The following is a 22,889-nucleotide window of genomic DNA, read 5'->3' on the forward strand; positions in this document are numbered from 1 at the left end:
GGGGGGGGTGGGTGGTACCGAGCTGCTCTGGCTGCCCACAGCCCTGCTGGGGGGGTCATCCTGGAGCCGTGGACCGGCCCGGCCTGGCCCGAGCAGGAGCCAGGCCCACTGGCCCCCACTCGGGCCCCGCAGCCACCTGTCCCAGCAGCAGAAATGAGAGAGAGCTTGAGGGGGCAGTTTGTCTATTCTTAAGTGTGTATCACAGAGACGATCGCAACTTTAAGTGGCTTAAAGAATTGTCCATATTCAAACTGGCCAGCTGATAGGTTCTCTCAGGTCTCAGAGGAAGCTGTAAGCACCCCTTAGCAAGGACATGCCTTCCAGGACTATGCTGGCTAAGCTATGACAGCGTCCCCTGCCAGCCCTGTGGCAGGAGAAAATCCCATCCATCATCTCAGAGTTTTTCCAGTGCAACTCACGCCTACACGTATAAGTCAGTTTCTTGCCTTGCTAATGATTCTATAAGCTATCTCAGAGGCCAGCTGCCAGAAGCTGATGTCTCTGCAAAGAGAGAATTGTTTGGAGTATGCAGGAAGGTACTGTGTTCTCCTAGCAACCAAAGTTGTAAAATAATGTAATCATATCCAAGATAATGTGATAAAAGATTATATGATGCTTGTATCGGGTTGTTATGGAAACTGAAATAAGCTTAAATGCATGTATCCAGCATTTCAAACAAATAATGTAATTGTCTGCAAAATTACCTTCCTAATTAACCCCATTCAGTTTGCCATCATCTCCATTCATATATGCCTACTATGGGGCTGTTGTTAAACCTTACTTTCACAGAATCATAGAATGGTTTGGGTTGACAGACACCTTAAAGATCATCTAGTTCCAACCCCTTATGCCATGGGCAGTGATACCTTCGACTAGACCAGGTTGCTCAGAGCTCCATCCAGCCTGGCTTGAAGACCTCCAGGGATGAGGCATCCACAGCTTCTCTGGGCAGACTGTTCCAGTGCCCCACCACCCTCACAAGTAAAGAATTCTTTTCTTATACTTAATCGAAACCTACTCTTTTCTAGTTTGAATCCATTCACCCTTGACCTGTCACTACAGGCTCCTGTAAAAAGACCCTCTCCATCTTTCTCATGATCTGTCCAGCCTCTCACCCACCAGCATCCCAATTCCTTCTGGGCAGGGCTGCTCTTGATCTGTTCATTCCCAGCCTGTGTTGATACCGGGGGTTGCCCTGACCCAGGTGCAGCACCTTGCACTTGGTCTTGTTAAACATCAGGAGATTCTCATGGGCCCACTGCTTAACCTTGTCCAGGTCCCTCTGGATGGCATCCCATCCTTTGGGTGTGTCAGCAGCACCTCTCATCTTGGTGTCATCTGTGGATTTGCTGAGGGTGCACTCAATCCCCCTGTCTGTGCCATTAATGAAGATATTAAATAACACTGGTCCCACTACAGACACCTGATACCTGTCACTGACATCCACTGACTACTCAGAGCCATTGACCACTGCCCTCTTGATGTGACCATCCAACCACTTTTGTATCCATCTAACAGTACACTCATAAAATCCATCTCTCTCCAATTTAGAGAGAAGGATGTTCTGTGGGACCCTGTCAAAGGCTTTACAGAAGTTCAGATAAATGGCATCGGCAACCCTCCTCTTGTCCACTGATACAGTCACTCAATAGAAGACCACTGGGTTGATGAGGTAGGACTTTCTCTTGGTGAATTGTGCTGGCTGTCCCAAATCACCTCCCTGTTTTCCATGTGCTTTAGCGTACCTTCTAGAAGGATCTGTTCCATGGTCTTCCCAGGCACAGAGGTGAGGCTGACAGGCCGGTAGTTCCTAGGGTCCTCCTTTTTACCCTTTTAAAAGATGGGTACAGTGTTTCCCATTTTCCAGTCACCAGGGACTTCACCTGTCTGCCATGACTTTTCAAATATCATGGAGAGTGGCTTGGCAACTACGTCAGCCATTCCCTCAGGACTCTGAGATGCATCTCATCAGATCCCATAGACTTAAGTACATTCAGGTTCCTCAGATTGTCACGAACCAGATCTTTATTTACAGTGGGATGGACTTTGTTCCCCAGTTCCTGTCCTGCTGTCCATCCACTAGAGAGGTGTGGGAAGAGAGCTTGCCATTGAAGACTGAGGCAAAAATTTCTGGAGTACCTCAGCCTTCTCCTTTATCCATCTTAATAATTTTTCCAGCATTGTTTGCTTGGGGGGGAGTGGGGAGCATTACACCTTCTCTGACCATTTTCAGGGCCTTTACCCTGCCTCTGCCCAACCTTGTTTCTATTTTGTTTGCAACCTTCTTTTTTTGACCCTGCTGACATAAAATTTGTTATTTCATCCCTGCATGTTTGAGTCAACAGCTATTTGCATTTCAGTGCATCATCTAATATGGGCTTATTTTATTTTCCTTTCTAAACAACTTTGTTGCTTAGGGAAATGTCCTTAGGTGGTAGGATTTACTTAAGTCCTCCCCCTTCCTGTGTCCTGATGAATAACCAAAACAGAACTTCCAAGAAGAGAAAATACCAAGCCAAAGCCCAAGTGAAGATGGCCCATCATCTCAGCCAGGCTGACAGCAGCCAGGAAAAGAAAGACATCCAAGAGAGGACATGCTGCAGCTTCATCCACGCTGGCAGAATCTGGCATCCTCTCCTAGATTTCAGTTTCCCCTACCAAAATAGTAACTAATTTCTCAAGAAAAATCAATTGCCTTGCTCCAAAATTTCCAGTTCTTATCACAAGATGCACTTTTAAAAAACATGTTCCACATCTTTTGATTCTTTCTCTTTGAGACTGCATCAACGTCTAATTTCCACAGAGTGCCATTCTGAAATCAACCTATCTTCTGTAATAGTCCCAGTGGGCTGATGTGGGGAGATAATTGTTTTATGGATCAGAGTTTTAGTCTATGGTTCATTCCTGAGCTGTGGTTTTTAAAGTGATTCTAAAAGATACAATATTTAAACTGATACCTCTGTCAAAATTTTGGGGTTTTTGCATTTTCTCTCTTTCCCACCTCCCCAACCTTGCTGCACATGGTGACAGTGATGATGGGTGGAGGCTGGGTCTTGTGCCACAGCTGTGGTAGGAGGGTACAAACTGCCCTGCAAGCCCACTGGAGCTGTGCCCTCTACAGGCTGCTCCTGCTAAAGATGCCAAGGCAGCTCAGCCGGAGGCGGCTGCACAGGTGCAGTAGGAACAGCCCTTTCCCCCCACCCCGAGCCCGACGCAGAGGAAGGTGGTGAATGATCTTTTCCCTCTGTTCTTCCATTACCTGCCTTTGTGCTGACAGCACAACCTGCACTCCAGGTGCTTCCCCTGAACTTCGTTGTTTCTAACCTGCTAACCACTTACCTGAAGCAGCACTAACGTACCAGCGAAAGCTTTGTCACTTTCAATACCTCAAAGAGGAAAAAACCCCATAAAAAAACCAAAACAGCAGTAAAGAAGGTGGAAAGAAGGAAACAGGGTTGATGAATAACCTCAGCTGCCCCTGCAGAAGTGTATCAGACAGGCACCACCTGCCCGGCCAGCACTGCGCCCACCCGCCAGGAGAGCCCAGCTACACTCCCAGACAAAACCTGCTCCCTGCACCCACCTTCCCGTCTGCTGGAATATTTGGGGCAAACACCCTGTGCTTCATGGGCTGGCTCCAGGCTCTTCCCCATGTGATTGCAGTATCAGCCAAAAGCAAAGATAACCCAGCCCAGCAGGTGCTATGTGGAAACCAGCCTTGACAATGGGCTAAGCTTAAAAGCATCAGAGCTATTTGCTGCTTAAGCCTGACATGCTGCTTGGTTTTTAGCCCTACCAGCAGGTTCATTTCTGGGTGTTGGGGTTTTAGGAGTTCTCCTGGGTTTTTTCCTGTCAAAGGAATTTTTCCCCCATACTGTTGCTAGGAGGACAAATTGCTGGGTACTTTTAAGGAAAACAAAAGAGCTACCCACTAAGGGTGGGGTGCACCTGGCTACTCTTTTGTTTCACCTGGGTGTATGGGCAGTTCGGTCCCCGAACGCCGGAGAGGGAAGCTGTTTTTTCGTCGGCTGTTTTTTTTTCCTTCTGCGGATAAAGACCCCGGGACCCCACCTTCCCTGCCCCGCTGGAGGCTGGCCCGTGGCCGCCCTGCCTCACCGCTGCTTCAAGCCTTTGCTACGTTGTAGCCCTGCTCACCCTGCCTGCCCTCACCTCTGGGGGGGTTCCCCGTTTGGATACACCTCCTCTGCCATCCGGGATTTGTGCTCCTCTCTGCTGCTCCAGCCTGCTGCTCCAGTCTGCCGTTCCTGAGGGTCCGGCCGGACACCGGGATCAGCTGCCCAGGGGTTTGTGAAGCCTTTGTTCCATCCCTTCCCGGGATCCCAGGGCACCGGCGCCGCGTGCTCCCCGAGCTCGCTCCGGAGCGCCCCCTGCAGCCGCGGGGGAACCATCGCACCTGCCCTGCTCACCGGGAGCCGCCAGCGCCCCTGCCGGCTGCGAGCGGAACTGCACCCGAGGGGAAAGGGCCCGACAGCCGAGAAGGCTGGCACTGGGTTTGTGTTTGCTGTTACTGCCAGAGTTATTGCTGTTTGTTTGATTGGTTATACACATATAGATATATAATAGTAAAGAACTGTTATTCGTGTTTTCCACATCTTTGCCTAAAAGCCCCCTTGATTTCAAAATTATAATAACTCGGAGGGAAGGGGGTTGTATCTGCCATTCCAAGGGAGGCTTCTGCCTTCCTTAGCAGACACCTGTCTTTCAAACAAAGACACTGGGCTGCAGAAAATTCCCCAGAGGGCATATGCAAAAGGAGGGAAACAAATTTGATGAAAATATAATTTATCTAGCTTTTATTTCTTCTTTTTTGCACGACAATGAAAACAAGACAGGTAATGTCCTCTCTGTAAAGGCACAAGTAGCTCTTTGGATGCACTAAAAATGCTTTTTGAAATAGTAACATAAGGGCTTTTAAAGTAGTATGCTCTATAACCAAATTACAGTAGCATCATGTGTAATATTCCTTACATTTACTGATAACTTCCCAGCTTCCAGTTCTTGGGAATGGGAACTAGATTAATTTAACTTTGATACTACACTAAGACCCAGGGAAATGCCTGACTGAGTGACATTGTGTACATCATACATTTCACACCAGCCGCACCATCCTTCTGCACTTGCAGTTGCTACCAATTAATCCTGGGCTCCAATACCTTTCCTCCATCTGAGCATGATCCAAAGAGCCACCCCATTGGATTCAACAGGAGCAGCCAATACACGATGGGAACTCTGAAAGACATAAACTCTATTGCAAGGTAGGCACTGCAACACACAGGTGCCTGTTTTGAAACCACAAACCAGGAGCTCTAATTCTCTGAGCACTTGCTGAAGGACAGTATGTGCAGCAGGATCGCATTTTATTATTTTATAACTTGTTCAAGTGCCTCCAAACAGTTAGGCTTAGGATTCATATTTATTAGGAATTTACCTAAAGGGGGATATCTGGACATGAATTTAATCTTTTAATAGGTCTGTTTTGCAGACAAGAAAATATCAAAAATCAGCCCATCATTTTGTTTGCTCACATATAAACACTGAAGTGAAAAAAAGGAAGAAGATCTGTTATTTTTGCCTCCTTAGAGCTAAAAAACTTAATTTGAAACTCCAGCATCTCTGAGAACTTGATAATAATCCTAGTGGTGATATGTAAAGGGTTGGAGGAGTTTCATACAAAATGCTCTTACTTTAGCTACTAATTTCTGTGAGGCTCTTTGCATGACTTCATCAGAATGAGTTATGCCAGCTTTAGGAGAATGGATCACTTATAAAGCACATATAAATGATGTATTCAGGGAGTGTTTTGTGTTCCAGCTGATAAGCATTAATTGTATGCAAAATGGCATACAGCAACTAATCACACCTCTTTCTTGCAAGGTAGTAATGGCCATTTGGGTAGGAAGCCCATAGTTTTGGATATTTCTAAGCTAGTCTTACAAGCATTTTAAGATCTTTAAGAAATGAGCAAGGTAAAATTTGTCCAATTGTTATAAATTAATAAAAGATGCAAATCTAGCCATCTGCATGAAGAAAATGGGAAGGTAGGAAAGGCTGTTTCTAATCCAAATCCCCATGCTGACTCCCTCTGCAGCAGCGAGGAAATTATTTTCTCTGCTCTCAGCCCCAGCTTTCCCCCTCAAGCGCTAGTGCTAATTATACCTGCCTCACTGAGGTTTTGTAACAAACAGCCTGTGTGTGAAAACTACTTTGATGCAAACAAGCTCCAAGTTTTAGTAATAAACATATGGTGAATGACATTTTGCCTGGATTTACGCACTGGAAGAGTTTATTTAGATCAGATTTGGAAACTGATAGCGAGTCGGAGAAACACTGCACCATTTCTCAATCAATAAATAAATACTTGCGTGTACCCTTTGCTCTAAATGCATGGCAACCTGGCTCTGCGCCAGGCATTAGACAGACGGTGTGCTCGGATTTTTTGCCCTTATCTTCATTTTTGTGGAGCTCATCATCCTCTCTTCCAATGCTTGGTTTAAGGGCAGAGGGGGAAGGTGGGAAGGTGGTGAGACCATCCAGGGCAGTGTTCCAGCACCCGTGAGGCAAATCTGAAATGATTTTCATATTAAGGCTCTCAATTACTCCTTCTCAAATAAGTGTTTCCATGTGGACAATTGTATGACAAGTGGGACAGAGTGGTTTCTGCATCCTTCAACTGCAGCTGCTGATAATTTTTGTAGAACAGGACGGATTCCTTCACTTCAGACCCAAATTAACTTTCTAAGATACGTGCATCTTCTTCTCCTCTCCCTCCCCCCCCAGTCTTAAATTACCAATACCACAATTCCACTGGGGAACTGGGAAAATTAGGGTATAAAAATGTTTATTTTTTTTAATAGTTTTAATTACCATGTATTTTTAAAACCCTGTGATTTCTCACATCGCTGTGGGATAGCTATTCTAATTTGAGTTGTGACAATGTATGTGGGTATGGAATTAAATTTAAATCTGCCATGGTTACTAACAGCTATTGTTACCACCCTGCACAGGATAACCCTGATGTTTTGCTCTGGGGCCTCCATTTCCACGGCCATTTTCCACTCTCAAGATTTAAAAGGGATCTCAGCGCCTGAACCTCACCAGTTCTAGCCATGCTCTGGAAACCACAGTCACTTACATATCACCCTGGGACTTGTAGATCTGGCGATGGGACTGCTCTTGATGATGATGAGATGACGAGAGATCTTGATGAGAAGACAAGTTCAGAGTGCCCAACTGAGCCACACTGTGGGCCTTTTTGACATTTTTCTTCTGTGCCTACTTCTTCGGTCCTGTTATCTGAAGTTTGAGACACACAGACATGAGAGATGGGGTTTGGAGTTACTCAGGATGGGGCATGTCCTGGAGAACAGTTCTACCAGATAGAGAAGGGGAAATAAACCACCAGCGGCGTTCATCACAGAGGCCCCTCTCTGGATTTTGTAAGTCTCAGACAAGGAAAGACTTTAGGGTAGTTTACCCAGTGTGGCAAAATTTGAAAGCCCCAGTGATTGCAGAAGGGATCTGAGGGTACCAAGGGTCTGGGTGGTAGAAGTAGAAAGATCTCCCTTGAGAAAAGTCATGCTGGCAAAACAGCCTTGCTCCTTGCAGCCTAAAAACACTTGGAAGAACAATCAAACAGCTTTCCTTCAGTAAACACTATGATCACATTGCCTTGCCTCCTTTTTTGGTCTAATCTTAACATTTATGAATGCACCCAAGACTATGGGAGCAATTGGGATCATCCCAAAGCACAGACCAGGGAGTCCCACCCACAGCATGCACAAGTGTCCTGGCTTTTGCGCAGGCAGCTGAGTAGCCTGTCTATGCAAAGAAGACCAACAAGTAAAAATAAAAGCCAAACAACAACAAGAAAAGTGGCAAAACAACAGAATAAATTACTATGTAACATGAACATTTTAATAAATGACAGGGATAATGATTTTTAAATTATCACTTCATAGCTGATGTATTTCTGCATTAGAGGCAGCATTTCATAATCTATATGAACTGTGCTGCTTTACAGATGTTACCTTTTATAATTCCCATTGAAAAACTAAAATGCTGATCCAGATGACACAGCTGGTTAACATAAGTATTGTATTTTCAGATTTCCAAGAAAACTGTCAGGATGACTTGAAAAAAATATTTGGTTTATTATTTATAAGAAATGCTAGCTTTCCAATGCCAGCTAATTCACTTAAGATGCTATACCAGTGTGCTAGGTTCAGCTGAGCAAGGGATTTCCAGCTTTGCACAATTATGGCTTTGGCAGCTAATACTGCTTGCAGCTGGGGCTTTTTCCCTTTGGTTTTTGTTTGGTTTTGGTTTTTTTTTTTTCCATGCAAGTTGACTAAATCCCTGAGTTTCTTCATATGCCCTAGAATATAAATCTGCTGGTTTCAAGGCAAATTAGTTTCATTTTAAATCATGTTAATTTGCTTTTGAGGGTAAACCAATGATTATTTAACTGCTTGGAAATTCTCAGATCTCACTTCTGGATGTGTGTGTGTTGTCTGTCCTGCACATTGAGACCTGTGGGACCAGAAGATCAGTGATAGGAGGATAGGCACGAGAGTGGGGAAGAGATGATGGGGTTTGCAGGGCATATGACTGCATGGAAACTTTTCAAACCAGGTCCTGTAGTGGCACAGCTGAGGTGAGGGCAACTCAAATGAGAAAAAACAGGCCTGGAAAATGAGAAGTGACTTTTTTTTGTGTCAGACACTGCAGAAGGGTAAGCCTTGAGTGCATTTTTAATACCTAGTGGAAGACGAGTAATTAGTAACAACATTAATGATCATAAGCATTGGTAGTTTCAGTCCTCCAAGATTTTATGATATCGAAAGAATAACTGTACATGTCAAAGGCTGGAGGGATTTGAACTCCTCGCTCTTCCACTGAAAAGCACAAATACTGACTTCCATTTCTCTCCTCTAACACCTTTCTTCTCTGAAAAGAAAAAGGCTGATGGAGGAGCAATGATCTAATACTCCCAGTGCTCTGCCTTCTGAAGATTAAAAAAAAAAAGAAAATACCTTCATTTTCAAAAGCAGGATGAGGGTTTTTTTCTCTCTTCATATTTCATTCATTGCATGGCAGTGAGAAACTTCACTTTCGGCTTCACTTTGGGCTGTCAGGGCAGCAGCACCACCGTCTCCAGGAGGGCTCTCGTGCAGGTCCACCAGCACCGCACTGGGGGCTGCGGCGTGGAGAGGCTGGCACAGGGACAGAGCAGTGGTGGGAACACTGCTCTCTCAAAACAAACAGATGAACTGAGGGCAACGGGTTCCCCTTCCCATGCAGATCGATGGGAAAGCTGTCTTAGGGCTATGAGCTGGCAGGCATCACATCTCTCTGTTTCCTGCAGGGAGATAAACCCAAGGAAAACTTAGAGACAGTTGATGGGAAGGGTCAGCTCCATGCACCAGTGTGCCAGGTGGTCCCTGGTGATTACTGAAACACAGACTGTGGTGAAAACTTCTGGGAATAGATTAATCCCTATGCAGATCAGTTTATACACCCATCAGGAGCCATCAGGTCTCAGAGGGCATCAGAGGCACTGGGACCAGCCAGGTACCAGCTCCCAGGCTGCCTCTGGAGGCAGAAATGGAAATGGGCATCACCAGCACACCCCTAAGGAGCACAGCTTTTGCAGAGCTCCTTGCCAAAGAAATGGACAGTCTCTACAAGAGCTACCAGGCATGGGGGAAGGAGTGTGTGGAAAAAGCTCCATTATCCCCAGAACCCTTGTGAGTTCTGTGCTCCCTGACAGAGGGAAGTGAGCAGATGCTGTCCCACAGAAAGTGCCTCCCCACTGTCCCACAGAAAGTGCATGTTCTCCCCTCCTCCACCAGCCACTTGTGCCAATGTGACCTCATGAAAATCAACCAGAAGTCCCCTAACCCCCCAAATCCTGAAACAAAGCAAAAGAACCCCACCCAAGGAGGAAAAAACCCTACTGGCAGCTGACCACTGCACAACTGCTCTGAATTATCCCAAGGTGATGGGCTTAAGGAGATGATGTCCAGAGAGCTCAGCTGAACTTGCAAGGCAGAGCACTGGGCAGGGGAAACACTCACCACACCCATTTTGAGAACAATTTGCCTGATTTTTTTGCTGGGCTGAGGCAGCCTGCTAAGGGACCTGCAGCCAGAAAGAAAAGTGAATAAAAACAGTCATGGATTACTTACTGCAGGGAGCCTAAACTGACTGAATTGTGGATCTGATAAGGTGCCAGAAAGCTTTATTAATTAATTGACTGGCAGTGGGAACCATGCGGGCAGCAGCAGCCCCTGCCTGCATCCACTGACAGCTCCCTCTTGCCAGCCCCACCAGCCAAGACACCAGGAGTTTGTGGGGAGGAAGCAAAAGGAGCATCCTGGGGATGCACATGTCCACCACTGCTCCCTCCCTCATTCCTCATGCTCCTGTTACCAAGGCTTGACTCCTTGCCCAGAGGCAGCTCAGGTGCCTTCACATTTGTTTTTAATGAAGGATACAACTGTGCAATCCAACAGCACACAGATGCAAAGAGAGCCTGGAAGTTTAAACATAAGCTCTTGAGATATGCCTGCCATAAAAGCAAACCCTGCCAGTACACGCAGTGTGCAGCACATGGTGCTTCCCTGGGCATCACAGCAGCAGCTACCTGTCCCACCCTGCAACTGGCAACTGCCCCAAAAAGCTCCTTCTGCCCCTGCAGAGCTGGGGCTGATGCACCCCCTGGCCATGCAGCTGTCCCCAAACAAGACCCCTGACACTGACACATTTTATCTTGTCTCAGCAGTGCAAACGATGGAGACCAAATGTTGCCACCAGTCCAACACTGAGCCAGCCAGACTCCGGACAAATTGCTACCAATAACTTCCAATCTCCCTGGAACCCACTGTGGGCTTTGCAAAGAGTGGGACCCATATTCTCAGATGATGATGGGACTTTTAATTTACTTATTTATTTCTCTTTGCCTCCCTCCCCTCTGTCCAAACAGCCTTGGGTTGTAATTAGCGGTGTGCTGCTTTCCTGCTGCTTTCCCACCGCTTTCCCAAAAGTACAGAGAAAAAACAGAACATGGTGGGTAGGGAAACACAAGCGGGATTAAATACCAACAGAAATCATTCCGAGGGTGTAGGACCAGGAACAATTTTATTTTTCACATTTCACTCAGTATTTAAAAAGTACAACCACCTCCAACCTCCAAAAGACACCTCCTCGCCTCCATTGTGAAATGAAAATGAGGGTGATATGTGATTTCCATCCTCCAGGCTCCCTCCCTGGTTCCCACCAAATTCTTCTCTGCCCCCTTAGATGCTACCAGCCACAGCACAGCCCCAGCCCCATGTACCCCACACTTGGCCAAGTGCCCTGGACCAACCTGGAGACCAGACCCAGCACAGAAGACACCAGCCCTGTGCTGGGGCAGCTGTCGAGGGTGGATGTCCCCGATGGCTTTCATACCATCTGAGCAAATCCTGTTTCTGACCTCTCTTTACGGATACGTGTTTTTTACCTGCAAAACTGGTGTGCCTGGCTCCCCTTTCCTCTCTCTCGTTTTCTAGCAAGCAGCTGCCCATTGCAGGGCTGCCTCATGTCTTCTTCCCTCCCTCTCTGCCTTTGCTTCTAGGTTTGTTATGTATCAACTGCAATGGCTTCTGGAAGTTTTGCAGCATCAGATTTCTCACTCCTTGCCCTTTTTCTCCCAATGCCTCATACCTCAAGAATGAGCTATTTATCATTTTTCAGGAAATCTGTCTTAGGAAAGTTTTGGCTGCTCCAAGAAGCTGGGAAGCTCTGAGAGACAGCTCAAGCAGGAGCTGTAACCACTGATGTATTCCCTTCTCCTTTGCATGTATCGAGGCATAGGGGATCCTCACCTTGCACTTCTTCCCTATATGCTCCAGCTCCATCTCATCCCACATGCATCTCCCACAGCTGGCAGAGATGAGTGTGTGGCTCCTGCTGGGCTGCCTTGCTGGCTCCAAAACCTGAGGGGAGCCTTTTGGCAGTGGGGGCTGGACCCCCGTATCCTGCCCCACACTGTGGGAAGCCTTGCACCGAGATCTGTTGGTGCAAGGGAAGGGAGGGGAGGGAAGAGCAGAAGCTGCCCAGGCTGTCGCAGGGAGCTGGGGGCACTGTGGACTCACGTCCTACTGCTCCTACAACCCCCAGCTCAGCGTGAGAGCTGTGCAGATGGTCAGACAGCACCGAACAGCTCCCAGGTCCTGCGAGCAAACGCCGCCCCCGCGCCTGGGAGGGACGAGCATCATGGGGACGCAAGCGTGTGACCCTCCTGCCTCTCCTCAGCGGGACACTGCCGAGCGGAGCCGGATGGACACACGCACGGCCAGCCCTCCAGCTTCACGCACATCGCTGAGTTTCACACCACAGCTCTCGCCGAAAGCTGCAGGAAAAGGCCTGGGAAACACAGTTCGCCTTAGCCTGTAACACTCCCATGCCTGAGTCTTACTAGATTCGTACAGTAAATCCAGGAGGGTGTCTGGGGCTGCTGCCTGTAATTACAAGACTGATAATTGTATCAGGTGTAATCTCGCCCTCCCTCCATGCAGTCCTTTACAGCTAAGCACGGGAATAACTACGTCGCTTTAAGCAAGGAACCCTGCCACGTCAAGGAGTAAAAGGCTGCAAATCCCCCCTAAGATAAATCTACTGCAGCCTCTTATCAGCCGCAGCGCAAGGGCCCCGAGCCGGTCTGCACGATCTGGGGAGCACCCTGGGCGCTGCGGAAGGTAAAAATCAGCAACCCACGATTAACACCAGCAGCAGAGCAGGGGCTTCGTTCACTCACCAGTGCAAACACTTTCCCCCGTGGTGAGCCCCACCAACAGGTTTCTGGCGTCGGCAGGGACGCTGCGCGCACCTCCGCTGTTGCCACCCACGAGATTTTGGGTATCACAGGCCATATTTAGTAAGCCCCGCTGTCACCATGGCAACGGGTTTCGCTTAAACGTAGGGATGCACAGGCCCGGATGCTCCGAACCTCGCATGGCAGGGGGGCCGGCACCGCCAGCTCCTCACCAGGGCCGTGCTGCTGCTTGCCGTGCAGCAGCACAAGAGGGTGGACGTAAATGGTCTTGCCTCTCCGAGTCCTTGCTCTTACTGGGTGTGCGAATGAATTGCTTGCCATGAAAAAAGGAAAAGGAGAAAGGAATTACAGTTCTTTTTTTCCCAGGAGGTGCAATTCAGTTCAGGGAAGGCTCCACAAGGACCCCCTTGAAGGATGTACCTTGCAAGTGTTTGTTGTTCTGAGCTACACTGTGAAATTGCAGCTCCAGGAGAAGGTTGTGGAAGGCATCAGGCAGCCACCAACGGCCCTGCACATCACTAGGGATGGTGGCAGCTTTTGAGGAGGACAAGGTCCTCACCAAAGGCCTGGAAGTCTGGGTGACCAGCAGGAATTATTAAGGTTGGAAAAGACCTCTAAGACCATCGAGTCTAACTGCTAACCCAGCACCACTGCATTCACCCCTAAACCACATCCCTAAGTGCCACATCTACACGGCTTTTGAACCCTTCCAGGGATGGTGATTTCCAAGCCATTGCATCCCTCAGTTCTCAGCAGCCACTGTGGGTGCATTCACTGTGATCCACTGATGGAGCAGCAGCTTGCCTGTGACCAGGCAAGCCCATCCTGCAACAGCCATCCCAAAGACTTTAGTATCCAAGCCTTTTACAAAACCCCAGGGTTTTATTCCAGTGATGTTCAAATGCTCACACAAGCATGACTTAATTTAATTTTCAGTGCTCAGCAGAATGCATTTTTTGTTGCACCTCAGCTGTGTTGCAGAGATAAATTATGTCTTTAGTCTTTTGACAATTTTGCTAAAGCTTCATTCCCAGCTGATCTCTTTCAAATGATGTGTATTTCAGGGATTTTTATCCTTAATTAATCTTTGTTATTAAAAAAAATAGGAGTTTTGGAAAAATGCATTTTCTGCTATTAAGTTCATATTAGAGCCTCTCAATCCTCTCTTATTTCCTTCCATTCCCTGAGCCTTGGCCTTTCACTGCCCTCGCAAACAGGCAATCCCTGAGACCTCTCCAGTACATGTCATACTGCAGGAGACTGGAAATATTTCAGAGCCAGGAAATAATGACAGTTATTCCATTAGATAGAAAGATATTCCTCCACAAGCTTCACTAAAAAAAGCATTACACCATTAATAATATTACCCAAAACTCCATTCCAGCTCTAAGTAGCCCAGATATCCCTTTGTCTTGCTGCTCTGCACTGTATCACTCTCTTCTCCTGAGAACACTTTGGCAAAGTTTGCTCAACTGCACAGGATATTTTTGCCATAACACATGTGCTCTCATCATCCTGATGTGAATCCCAGGGACTGACCAGGAAGCCCCCTGAGCTCCCACAGGCTCAGGTTTTCTGCAAACACATGCAGTGTGCTCTGAGCAGGCGAGCTCCTGACCTGGCTGCTGGCTTTGGTTCCTCGGCAGCACATCCTCACCTTACAGGGTCATCTCTGGCCTCCTGCTTCAGTTGAAGGAAGTGCACTAAGGGCAGGTAAGGTTGCCAGGCCAGCAACAGCGAGAAAAGAAACAATAATGTTACCCACACATATACTTTTCAGCTCTGAAGTGCTGTTTCCTGGGCTGTGCTCTGATTCCTGAGAAATTCTGGCTTAGCGAGCTGCAGTTATCTCTCCCAGCCCCAGTCCCCTGGGACCCAGTGCTGTGGGGTTTGCTCCCACAAGCAGGGATGGGCTGCAGGTGCTCTTGGTGCTGGTGCTATTGCCACACAGGCTGAGAGGCTTTAAGCCATCACTGGGTCATCTCTGTGCTTCAGAGGAACTAGAAAATCCCTCGGTCTTTCTAGAAAAAGGCAGTGAAGAAACCCAGAGGAAAGGCCAGATTAGACATGTGGACACAGGAAGGGGGGGTAAAAGGCAGACATGGCAATGTCATTATTACAGCTGGTGAGGGCTCCGAGGCTGTGACCCAGGAAGAGGTGACCGGTCCGGGGAGATGGTCCCGAAAGGAATCGCCTTCCCGGGGTCCAGTGTCTTCCTCTCAGCTGCTGGCAGAGGGGCCCTTGGAGAGGCTGTCAGCTCTTTAGTGATATCAGCTCGTGATTTCAGCTCACCTCTGCAGGGCAGCCTCTAGGCCAAACCAGACCGGAGAGAGAGATGAGAAGACCCGTATGGCTGGTTCCACATGAAGGGAGCTTTATTGCGGGTCCCCTCCAGTGAAGGGAAGGCCAGGGACGAGTTCTCTCTCTCTACAGAGGCGAACTGGTCTTTTATAGGGATACAGGGGATCAGCAAGGGGACCAATGGATTACAGAGGGTCTGGGATAGACCAATGGGTTACAGAACGATCTGCATAGGGTCTCCCAAAGGATTGTGGGTCTACCTTTCCTCTCCATGACCCAAAAGTAGTTGCCTTTCCAGGGAGTCCTGCTGGGAGATTGCTCAATCTCCTTATCTCAGCAGACATCCCTCCAGGGCAGTGGCTGGGCATATCCCACATGTCCCACTTTTATATCTTGTCTCTTGATAACTGTGATACTGAGACAATCTAAATGCTGAAAAAATATCATATTCTCTCCCCAGAACACCTGTGCTAGCTAACATATATATATGTGTGTGTATATATATATATACATATACACACACATCTATCTATGTAACTTCTTGGAGGCAGAGCCTGTGCTGACGCTACGTTCACACCCCTGATGAAGCTGTGAGGAGCTAGGAGTAATTTTGCTCCATTACATACAGAGGTGAACTTGGGTTAGCTGTGTTTAAAAACAATAATAAAAGCACAATCCACAGGAAGTGGAGAAAGTTAAATATTCCCATAGACAGTTTTACTTAAATCTTCATACTCTTGGACTGGCAAAGGAGCAAAAATGCCAAAGACCAGCCCAGTAAGAAATTTCAGGCAGTGCAGAGCAACTGTGCATTCTGTAACTACTGAATGGATATCTTTATCTTAGTGGCTATCTCAGTCTTAGTAGAATAATCGCTGTAGATCATAGAATCATAGAATGGCCTGCGTTGGAAGAGAACTCAATAGTTCCAACCCCCCTGCCGTGGAAGGGGGGAGGTTGGAATTAGATTCCAGTAGATGCCATAGCACATATTCTCAGTCATTATAGAAATGAGCACCACCCCAGAGGTGCTCATTCACAAGGATGAACCCCTTGAGTTCCAGACAAGCCCCCTAATGGCTTTGGTGGTTTTAACAGAAAATATCATTTAGGAACCACCAGCAGAGCCACAGTGAGAGCCGTGGCTGGGAAGCTGGGTGAATCAGGACCATGAGTACTGACATCGTTCCCCCCATTCCCTGTTGGGAAGCTGCAGACACACATCCCCAGGGAGCCTGGGCCATGGCATGCCTGCTTTTATACCCCTTTGGGTGTAAAGCTCTTGGTCCCCACAGAAGCAATTTGCTCTGACTTGATGGGCTGGATGTCATCTCCTGGTGCAGGCTCTGCCAGGAGCTGCTTCCCTGGCAGTGAGCTCTCCCCGAGCCCCCAGCAGCAGCAGTGGGGCTTTCTGGGGATGGGAATCCCTGCACCCCTCCAAAGCCTGCGTGAGTCATCGAGCTGTTAGAGATGGAAGGTTATTTCTGGATTTTACTTTCTGGACTGAGGGAAACACTGCGGTGTCAGCACCCAGCTGTGCTTTTAGGAGGTGCGTTGTTTGGCAAGTCTTGCAAATCTATTTCCATAAGCAAGCACATGCATGAATCACTCCTTACAAGAAAAAGCTGTAGGGGTGAAAGGGCCAAGACAAACTTTGCTGGGAGATAATGAAGGCAAACCCATTATTTTTTTTCTCCACTATAACTAAAATAGCCACAGAGAGGCAGAGAAGCCAGAAGCCCCCTTTCTCCCCCTATCCAGAGCTGATCACTCTGCTTGTTTTCCCCACCAGCTCCTCAGCAAGGATCAGTACCATCACCGACTGATGCCAACCCACTTCTGCAGCAACATCAGCACTTCTCACAATGTATCTATAAGCTTGTTACCAATATTATTTCCCCATCTGCTAAGAAAAAAATTATCATCTTCTCCTGTCCAGTCACCCTTTCCCCACAAATATCAGTGTTTTCCTAACACCACCTATTCCCAAGGTAACAATTCTGTGTTAATAAAAAAAAAACTTGAGCCCAGCAGGCAGACAGCAGCAGTGTCCCAGGGGATCTGGAAAATGGAACCAGAGGCAAAATGGTGGCTGTGATAAAGCAAAAGAATAAGGGACAGAAAAGGAAAAGGGACAAGACGGGAAGAAAGTAAGGAACAGGAAGAGAAATATGTGGAAGAATTTCCCTCCAGCAGCGATCCCTCCTAGGAATCCTGATGCCCCTCAGTAATCCTAGTCTCCCAAGGAAAGCTGAAAGTGTATGGGGAAGCAGATGAAAAAGGGAAGCATGAAACAACTTATAGTGCCACTAGCATTTCTTGCTTTGCTAAATATCTATCTGCTACATCTGAGGAACCTTTTCGGCATCCATAACTTCCTCTCCCAACATCCACAGTTGTGACCTTCCCTCCACCTGACTCCTTTCCGCTTTAGCTTTCACGTACACGTTCCTAGCATTCATAACTTGTTTCTGTTTGCCACATAGTACGGCAGCAAACAGCCCCTCACACACGTTGTGCTCAGTAGTTCCTTCAAGATTTAAATCATTGCATATGATTACACTCAGACCATTGGCATGCTGTTGCTCCTGATTTATATAAACTTCTGTACTTGCATATTCTCCAAGTATATTTTCAAAACGTACCACCCATTAGAGAGCTGTTAAAGAGCACTGCTATTTGACAAGCAAGCAAATGTGGTATTTTCTGTTGTGACTAGGAAAGAAGCTTTTGCAATTTCCTGGAATAAGTGCTTTAAACTCTTAACTTGCTTCTGTCTCGACTCCTGTAGTCCTTGTTTCCACACCCTAAGTCTCATTCTTGGCTTTCCTTCCACAGTCCTTTAGCCAATACTTTAAACCTCTCCTTTATCCTCATTGCATCATTTCCCACTTATTTCACCTTGCTTTTTCTATTAAAGTGTCTGGAAAAGTTTTCTGCTGCTTTTCAACCACGATCAGCAAAGGTAACTTGGACTCATGCTGGTTTTCACTGTATTCCTAGACTTTACTGGCCATGTCCAACTTACTCGGCTAACAGGTCATTTTTCCATTCCTTGTTAGCTTTTTAATTTTCTCTGAGGTGGTTAGTTGCAAGCCCTACTTTACAAGGCCAGTTGAGATTTAAGGTCCTCATAATTCCTGCCCTCTTATCCTGCAGAGATCCCAGGCTTTAGCCAGTCATCCCAGCTGACTTCATGGCAACTCCCTTGTACCAGGTCCAAACCCCTTAGTAACAGGCTTCCTTGCACTAAGGCTGAACTGACTCAACTCTTCAGCATGTAATAAATGTATCATCCTGTCCTGCAATCTGTGCTTCTTCCTCTGCCAGGACTCTGAATCCCAGCTCGTTCCTTATCACAAGTCTGTCCTCCAAAACTTTATTTGCCATGCCATTGCCTAATCTCTTTTTCTACATGACTGCCTTCAGGTCACAGCCTGAACTCCACTGTAATTTTTAAGTGCACATCTAGTCTAAGGAGAATTTTATCAGCCTCGTTTCTGTCATGGCCTACCCAAAGCCCTGGAAGCTTGGCACAGCTTCCTTATCTCATCATCTCAGACTTGCCGTGTAGCACTGCTACCACCATCTCTTCTCCTAGCTACCTTGAAAAAGGAATGAAATAAATAATCCAGTCTCTCCTCCCTGTTCCACTACTCTTTCCTTTCCTTTCTCTGGCACTCTGGTCCATGGCTGCAGGGTTTTCTCAGTCCATCAGCTCTGCAGCTTTATTTAAGCTCAGCCAGAGTGTCAGACCCATATTCCCTTCAGAGTGCTCTTTCTTCTTAGAAAAATGCAGTCTGAGTACAAAACTTATTAAATATGTACTGAAAACAATAAACCAGCAGGTGACAGATGAACAAATTACCTCCCCCTCAGGTAACCTTGTTGGAAGGTTACTTCTCCCTCCCCAGGGAGGCACAAGATCTCTCATTTACGTGACGTCCGGATAACATGCAGACCTGCACCACGATAATGACTTTATACACATCACATGCTTCAGGGCTTCAGCCACTCGCTTGCTGAATACAAGAAGGGACTATTCCCCTCTGTACAAATTCGGTGAGATTTTTTTCATGAGTACTTCACTTTCTGAAGGATCAGCAGTAGCGCACAAAGAGTGAAAAGGGTCCTCCCTCTTGCAAATGATACCCACCTGAATAATTTGGTTGTAGTGGTGCAGGCGGCTGCAGCTACTCTTTCTCCTGAGGAGAACTCAGACAACCAGCTGTGGCGGTCAGCAACCCAAGTTTAGCATGTAACTTTCAGTCATGGTGAGAACACATGATTCCCTTGTTTTATCTTTTGCATGTTTTCCCCTGATTGGTTAATATTTTGTGACCTTGTTTTACATATGAAGTTATGTATATTCATTTTCCTTCTTTAATATGTATTAGTTCTAGAAAGTTCTTTGTTCCTCAACGCCCCATTGGATCCTTCCCTGAGTCCCGCCTATATGTTGTTCCCATTGGTTCCCTTCCTGTCAATCCCACCTGCTTGTCTCTATCCCATTGGCTGAGATCCCTTTGCCCACCTATTCTGTACCCAGTATAAGATCCCTGGACCCTCCCACCAATTGGCCTCTTCGTCCCTGTCTTTTCATGGGAATAAACCTGTGTGGAACACATACGGAGAGTCCCTTCTCTTTACTTCTTTGCCTTCGCCTGCATGCCTGCTGAACAGCGACAGAAGGATGCAGCCCCTTGTGGGTGAGGAGCTCTAACCCCTTTTCATTGTGTGATGGACACTGAGTGCCGCCTTCCAGAGGGGTTTCAGCGTTGACCTCCGGGCTTCTTTGTGTCGGCATGTGAGGGGTAAAACCCCCTTCTGCCAGCTCCCAGTGGCTGAAAACCCCTCCATTTGGCAATCAAATTTATTACCAAACATGGCAAACAAATATTATTCCAGTCTTTCACTGTACTCTCAGTCTGGCAAAGCATTCGTTTTCTCCTACCTTCTTGGACGTGTACCTTAGTACATCTCAGCTCTGCACTTGCAATGTCACTCTGCTTCTTCCACTTCCTGAGGTAGGGCTCCCACCTGTTTGATTTACAATGCCAGAAATGTCTTCACTTGTCTTAAATTACTGGCATCAGTTAGTATATGTTGTAGAAATTCATTGGCACATACGGGGAACCAGGTGAAGTCTTTTCCCTCCCTCACTCTTCATAGGTGAGACACATCTGGAGAGCTGTATCCAAGTCTGGGCTCCCCAGTACAAGACAGGAGTGAGTTCAGCAAAGAACCATGAAGGTGATTAAGGGACTGGAACACGTGGAGAGATGGAGAGAGCTGGGACTGCTCAGCCTGGAGAAAAGGTGTATAAGTACTTGATGGGGGGAGTAAAAGGAATGAGCTAGGTTGGTCTTGGTGAGGCCTGGCAACAGGACAAAAGCCATTGGGCACTAACTGAAACACAGCACATTTTTAAATGTAAGAAAAAGTATTTTCTACTCTCAGAGCTGTCAAGCACTGGCACAGCTTGCCAAGACAGGTTGCAGAGTCTACATCCTTGCAGACACTCAAAACCTGACTGTACATGGCCCCAGTCAACCTGCTCCAGCTGATCCTGTGTGAGCCGTTGGGGAGGTTGGATCAGCCAATCTCAGCAGTGCCTGCTGGCCTCAATGACTCTCAGTGCTGTGACATAACAGCAGTTATGTCCTATGCCAGTCTCCTCTGGCATAGAATACTGTGGCTTTGTCGAGACGGACATAACAGCACGATGCTTGTTGTAATCCAAAGCCATAAAAGATTTTTTATTTTCTCTACTGCTATTCTTATACCTCTTGACAATTGCTGTGGCTTATTGAGATTGGCTACTTAGCAAACAATGACAAGGCTGTGTAACAAACAATGACCATTCAAGCAGTAAAATAATTAGCTCTACAAGCAAAAGTACAGTTGTTACATATAATCTGCAAGTTCTTCCATGTAAATGCTAAAGCTCCCATGCAAGAAATATTCTCCTTATGTCCAGATCATCTTCCCTCACAGATAATCTTCAGGGATTTCCCTGTGGGTTTCACTGAAGCTGCAAAATTTCAACAAAAAAAATCTCACAGGAAAATTATGACTGTCTATACATCAGACTTTCTGAGGACCCCAGAGAAGCTGTCAGCCTCATCACACCTTTGCAAGTCTTTTGCATTGTCAGTGTCCCGGGAGCTCCTGGCTTTGTGGTTTTTTCAACCCGAACACTGGGAGAAACACTAACCCTAACCCTAGTTTGGGCCAGAAATCGCTCATTGGGCTGTGGCGAGTTCCAAGCAGAAGGAAGATGAGGGAGGCAAGGTTTGGGCTGTGCCATGCTCACCTTGGCCTGCCTTTCACATGGTCAGTGTCCCTGGAGCTCCTGGCTTTATGGTTTTCTCAACCCTAACCCTAGTTGGAGGCTATGGAAGAGCACTGTGCTGAGGTGACTTTCAGTCAGGAAGACAAGAAGTACAGAAGGTTGGGGCAGAGTCACGCTGCCTTTGGCATGCCTTTTGCGTGGTCAGTGTCCCTGGAGCTCTGCGATTTGCAGTTTTCTGAACCCCAACCATGGGCGTAAACCTAACCCTAAACCTAGGCGGAGCTGGAAATAGGGCATTGGGCTTGGTGAGTTCCAAGTGGAAAGAAGATGAGGGGGTAAGGTTTGGGCTGTGCTGCGCTCATCTTGGCCTGCCTTTCGCATGGTCAGTGTCCCTGGAGCTCCTGGCTTTGTGGTTTCTTCAACACTAACCCTAGGCGAAACCCCAACACTAACCCTTACCCTTAACGCTAACCGTAACCCTAACCCTAAGTGGAGCCTAAGAAAACGCACTGGGCTGAGGCAAGTGCCAATCAGGAAGACAAGAAGACTGCAAGTTTGGGGCAGTGTTGCCCTCCCCTTGGCATGCCTTTCGCATGGTCACTCTCTCTGGATATCTGGGGTTTGTGGTTTTCTGAACCCTAACCCTAGATGTAAACCTAACCCTAACCCTAGCTGGAGCTGGTAATACGGCATTGGGCTAATGCGAGTTCCACGCAGGAAGATGAGAACAGAACCATGTTGGGGCAGCGCCGTTCTCCCCTTGCCATGCCTTTTGTAGTTGCAGTGTGTCTGGACCTCTGGGCGTTGTGGTTATCTCAACCCTAAACCGAAATGTATGCCCAATTCTAAGCGGATCATCAAAAGCAGCTTCTTGCCTAGGTGCCCAGCACATGGATTGTGCCAAGAAGAAAGTTGTGGAGGAAAGAATAATTTGGCCGAGGTCTGTTCTTCTGTCTAAATGAAATGGACCGAAACCTGCCAAAATGATACTCACCGAAATCTCAAAATCAGGGAACAAAGTGAAACAAAAAGACAGGCCAAGAAAATGATGAACTGTAATGCTGAAAAAAAAAATAGAAAATTCTGAACAAAGCGAAACTGATAAAATGGCATGAGATGACATAAAGTGCAGGGAAATGGACAAAATCTTGCTGAATTTCTACTCATTATAATCACAATATTTCATTTCCTTTCATGTTCCTTTCATGAAAGGAAATGATATATTGTGATTTCAATGAGGATCAGTTCGGTAAGCTTCGCTTCATTTCACTGCACTTCTTGTCACCCCATTCGCTTTTACCGGTTTCACTTTGCTTAAGAATTTTCTCTTTTTATTTTTAGCATTTCATTTCTCCAATTTCTTCTCCTGTCATTTTGTTTACCTTTCTTCCCTGATTTCAGGATTTTAATGGGAATAAATGTTTCAGGTTTCAATCCTTTTCACTGCACCCCATT

General features: G+C 46.9%; 1 long non-coding RNA gene across 2 annotated transcripts in view; it reads right to left on the bottom strand.

The window, feature by feature from the left end:
• Positions 1 to 4,786: 4,786 nt before the first annotated feature.
• The window catches only part of LOC121674809, a 35,145-nt gene continuing 17,042 nt past the window's right edge, over positions 4,787 to 22,889 (bottom strand). The window contains exons 1-4 of one of the 2 annotated variants that reach the window (XR_006019848.1): positions 12,821 to 15,020; positions 9,054 to 9,379; positions 7,154 to 7,314; positions 4,787 to 6,584 (exon numbers count right to left, since the gene is read on the bottom strand). This is a non-coding gene — a long non-coding RNA (uncharacterized LOC121674809). Of the gene's footprint in view, positions 6,585 to 7,153; positions 7,315 to 9,053; positions 9,380 to 12,820; positions 15,021 to 22,889 lie in introns of those variants that run through there. The other variant, XR_006019849.1, reaches the window with a different exon arrangement.

The sequence above is a fragment of the Corvus kubaryi genome, unplaced genomic scaffold, assembly GCF_017639235.1.
Source record: "Corvus kubaryi isolate FWS band 111438036 unplaced genomic scaffold, C.kubaryi_AGA036_p1.0 71, whole genome shotgun sequence".
Taxonomy (NCBI): domain Eukaryota; kingdom Metazoa; phylum Chordata; class Aves; order Passeriformes; family Corvidae; genus Corvus; species Corvus kubaryi.